The sequence below is a fragment of the Hermetia illucens genome, chromosome 2, assembly GCF_905115235.1.
Source record: "Hermetia illucens chromosome 2, iHerIll2.2.curated.20191125, whole genome shotgun sequence".
In the NCBI taxonomy this organism is placed as follows: Eukaryota; Metazoa; Arthropoda; class Insecta; order Diptera; family Stratiomyidae; genus Hermetia; species Hermetia illucens.
In genome coordinates this window covers 109921648-109926804 of record NC_051850.1, presented here as the reverse complement: position 1 = coordinate 109926804, position 5157 = coordinate 109921648, and the positions used below count along the sequence as shown (strand labels likewise).

Sequence of the window (5157 nt, the reverse complement as noted above, 5' to 3'; positions counted from 1 at the left end):
CAATGTATTGGAAGATTTTGCTACGTGCGTTTGCGTTTTGTTGCTTCTGCCACCTAGCTCAGAGCTTAGAAATCTTAAATCTTAGAAATTAATTAAAATATTATCTACAACGTAGTCCCTGACAGCATCACAAAACTTTTGGAAAGGCCCAAAGTAGAAAATCCTGTCAACGATCACGAGTGCCCCATAGCGCACTTACCTTTCAGAGTTCACAGGATTTTTCATGCTGATAAGCACATCCGTTTTCATTTAGTGGGTGCCACCCAACCCCTTCAGACATTTTTGCGAAAATGATGTAAAGTTCATCTGTCTGAAGCTTTTTTGAATTTAAATCATATTTCCCAGACGTCGGTATGAAGGCTACCTTAACTTTCTGCAAAGAAGAAGTTATGTAACCCAGAGCAAAGTGCTCAATATCTTCCGTTTACATCGATGGACAGATGTCAGCAATGACACGTGCCTGAAGTCCTCAACAGAGAATACATCAACTTTAACCATTGTTCTCGCTTCACTTTCGTGTTGAAAGGCAGAAGTAGTTTCTTTTTTCCTCTTCCGTGACTTGTTCTCCCAGATAGTGCAGTGAAATTCATTAAACTTTCTCCAAGCTGTTTTTCTAGGATTTCGTATTTGTATTACATGTTTGCCTGCAATAGAATTTTAACAAGTCGGAATACCGGAAGCTCGCGCTTCGGGTATAAAGGTTTTGTGTTCATCTTATCTAAGAAATTTCAACTAACATTTTTCTATCCGTATACAGCTACAAAACTACGAGACATACGTACATATTACAGACGTAGATGTTACGTTCACCCTAAACAAACAAACTGCCTATTTTCGAATACTGTACACATATAGGCATGTATATAAATTGATTGTACCCATATTTCCGATTTACTTCTTGTATCTATCTGAATTAGGCACTACCCGCAAAGTCCATTAGCACGCATATACTATATACCTACATACACACATCTCCCGTTGGAATAATTGATATTCATATACAAATGATTAAAAACCTAAAACAAAATAATTCTTTTCCACCCAATTCATACTAACTTACTTCGTTGTGGTATTGAAGAATTGATATCTGATGATGACGTCATGCAGGTTGTAGAGTGCACGAAATTCACAAAAAATTGTAAAGTTTCACCCCTTATAACTTTGTTAATAATAGTTTGATTTTCTTCAAACTTCACCAAATTGTGCATTATATTTTTCTTTATACATATGCCAAATTTTTTACTTCTGGGATGAACATAAGGGGGGTGCCGGGTAAATTTCCAAAATGTGGAAATATACTATTATTAACTTTATTTGTCCAGATATCGGAACCGGATATATTTTGAGGCCTAGATTTCATAGAGATGCACTACAATGATTTTTTTCAGATTTTTCGGTTGGATAGGTTCTGAGAACGAGACCTGTTACACTTTTCCGGGGTTATATTTTGAGCCCTCACTCCCCTATGTTTCACACAATATCAAATATTGAACCAGTTTCGAAAAGTACTAATTGAGACCTTTCATTTGATACCCCACATGGCTACATTCTGTCAAAAAAAATTTTGCACCCTCCTTTCACATGTATGGGGAGCCCCCCCTTAAACTTAACTCAAAATGGCGTCAGTTGCTGCATGTAAAGGGAACGGCAGATCACATACTCCTCCCAATTTTCGTGATAATCGGTCCAGCCGTTTCCGAATAAATCGGCTGTGACAGACAGACAGACAGACAGACAGACAGACGGACAGACAGACAGACAGACAGACAGACAGACAGACAGACAGACAGACAGACGGACAGACAGACATCGAATCGATTCTAATAAGGTTTTGTTTCACACAAAACCTTAAAAAACATCGGTGGTCTGACAATGAGGCACTTTTTCATGAGACCACCTGAAGTGATGAAATCAAATAGCTCCTCTAGGATTGCAATTGTTGCTCCCCCAGCAGTATAGTGTGAATAGTATATAAGTATAGTATGGTAAATACATTAAACAAGGCCATTTATCTGCTATTGTAAGACGGCGCAAATAGGTCGCAAGCTCTTGGCCTTGAAGGTCTCTCCTCAAATAAGATCCTAACCCCCTTTACTGAACCGATACTATAGATTTAAATCGTGGTCCCTTTCTTTCAGGACTTAAGTGCCACCGACAGCCGATTGGAAGTCAGAATTCCATTTTTCCAAGTTACTGAAGTTTCCTTTCTGGATGACCGCGTCGTCGATACTAAGCACAGATTTTTCAGCGACATAGAAATCATGTCCTCTACAGATTTCTCCGTCGGAGAACATGAATCTGATGAGGCCTTCAAAATCCGAGCCTTAGCTGCGGTTTGATTGCTCAAATTCGCGAAGCTTTCAAATAAATATAAAAAATTTTTTGTTTAATCTAAATGGATGCTTACGTTCCACTTTAGAAAGCAAGTGTCAGTTCAAAGGGGTTGAAACCTAACAGGTTACAAGCGGAATAAATGTGGTTCATAATTAAGTAGGCAAATGTAGGAAATGAGTAGTTTACTTGGCGCAAATCCTCTGGAGCATTCAGATGGATAAATTTTGTTTTTCAAAGTATATATTTCAGTTTGTCTTGTCGCAGAAGTGAACCGCGTGCATCCAAATTCGTTCAAGGTGATGTTGTATTGTGTGAATGGAGGAGGGGAGGCTAATAATTTTGTAAGTCCAATAAATTAATATTAAATGACAACTTGTAATCAATACCAGTCAAAGTAGCAGTTTAGATTAGGTGATTGGAAAGTTGACGTTTGATATAAATGCATACTTTTAGCGATCTTGTTGTGAATAACTTTGAACCTGAAGTTGGACAAGTGTTTACCGATTATGGATATATGTGTACATACATTCGTTCACATTTTTATGTCATCTAAGATTATTTCATAACTTAGTGTTTGGCTATATAAATTGCGGCACACATTTCCAAATATGTAGTTTTCATAGAGTATCCGTGAGAAGGAATAATGAAATTTGCGAGCATTTTTGCATTTGCTGCGTTCGCATTAGTCCTCTTTGTCGGCTCTGGTGCTGCGAGGAGTCATCACCATAAGGACAAAGTGGCACGCGTACGTTCTAAACATTCTTAAATCTATGTTTTCTTTGGAAGCTACTGGCATGACTGCTTACCCTCTTATTCGTTTCTTCACAGGATGGAAAATTGTTCGACCCCATCAATAAAACCTATTTTCCCAAGTTTAAATAGAATTGGAATTCGGAGTCGCTTGAATTGAATTTAATAAAAGAGATATGCATGAAAATAACAGTTTTTTATTTTCCAACTAAGTAACTTGTAAGTTAACATGAAATATTCTGCTTCCCAAATGATTTCAGGGATGGCAGCACAAAGGAATGCTAAGGTTGAAACCACAGTTAGAGTCTGTCTGCCAAACACAGTTTTCTCAGAAACGGTTCATCCTATGGACATGCAATTTAGTAGGAAGATGTGAACGCCTACGCAGACAGTGAGCAACATAATTCTACGTTGAGTTTAAGGGTGGGGCGTTCCGTATACAAGCAAAAGGGGGATGTCATCTAATGTGGTATTAAATGAAATGTGTCGATTAGTACTTTCCGAAGCAGTTGTACCATTTGATGCAAAACAGATGAGTGCGGGGGCTGGAAAGTGATCATATTTTTCACGCATCTGCGGCGCGAGATCTTGAGCTGCACATCAATCAAGGCAAAACAAAATATATGGTGTCAACGTCAGCACCGAAAACCAACTAACCAACAACATCAAATGGCGCTGGTCAAACGGGAAGAATAAAGATAGGAGACTACAACTTTGGGACTGTTGATAATTTCTCCTAACTAGGGTCGAAAATCACAACCGATAACCGCTATGACGATGAAATCCGCGCACGGTTGTTGTCAACCAACAGAGCCTATCTCAGCCTACAAAAACTTTTTCGCTCGAAACGTTTCACCATAGGGTCAAAGCTCTCACTGTATAAGACAATGATCTTGTCAGTCCTCATGTATTCCTCGGAGACTTGGGTTCTTAGCAAAAAAAAACTGCGAACTCTTGGCCACGTTCGAGAGGAGAATCCCTCCGAAGAATTTTTGGCCCTCTAAATGAGGATGGACGATTCCGTAGCCTACATAACGACGAAATCTATGAGCGATACCATGACCTCAATAGGTTACGGTGGGCGGGTCACTTAATCCGTATGGTTGAGGATGATCCAGCCTGGAAAGTCTATAAGGGCAATATCTATGGTAGAAAAATAAGACGGAACAGACCCTGCCTGAGATGGAGCGATGGCGTAGGTCAGAACCCCAGACAGCTTTTAGGGATATCGAATTGGTGGACCTCGGCGCAAAACCGGGATGTCTGGAGTTCCTTATTAAGGCAGGCCTAGACCGGATACCGGTTGTTGCGCCGTTAATGATGATGATTCTCAGAAATTACCCAACACAAAAATCTGAAATGAAATCACGAAGTTGCACTATACATTATGTAGGTTTCAGAATACCCTCGATATTGATATCTGTTTTGATAAAGTTAGTAATAGTACATATTACAGTATGAAAAATTCTGGGTATTTCGTATGTCAGATTATGTTAGTACACGACTATTCGATTTGTACTCTTATGTAACTCTTAGTGTACTCGTATGTACGAGTACGTTGTATTACAAACACATAAACACTTTTCGAATTTCGAAATACTTTCAAATTCGGTTATAACGAACTCCGATGGTCCTGACAAACTGGTTCGTTATAACCCAAATTCGTTATATTCAAGTATGTATGTATTCCGAATAGAGCCAACAAATCGATGTACATTCCATACCTTTATTTTAAAACAAATAATTGAAATAGTTCGTTATTTCTGTTTGAAAATGCTGAATATTTGGGGAGTCATTAAAAAGTTTTAACTTAGGGAAATTGTCTAATATATTTTGAGATGCGTCATGTAACTGCCTAAAATCCCTAATTTCAGTCAATTTTTATGATATTGATAAAGCTGGTATAAGTGGACTTTCAGTTAGATAGTCGTCAGCTCCGTTATGGGAATCCTCATTAGTCTCGGCAACTCAAACTGCGAACTGCAAAAAGGTCATCATCCGACAACAGCACCGACGTCAAAAATCTACAGTGATATAATTTATTGGGATATCGGGGTCATGATCGCAAACATT

General features: G+C 38.6%; 1 long non-coding RNA gene across 1 annotated transcript; it reads left to right on the top strand.

Moving 5' to 3' along the window:
- The first annotated feature begins 2542 nt into the window (after positions 1-2542).
- Positions 2543-3271, top strand: LOC119649452. Its single transcript, XR_005249133.1, has 3 exons — positions 2543-2675; positions 2788-3079; positions 3163-3271. It is a non-coding gene; the product is annotated as an uncharacterized LOC119649452 (long non-coding RNA).
- The last annotated feature ends 1886 nt before the right edge of the window (positions 3272-5157 follow it).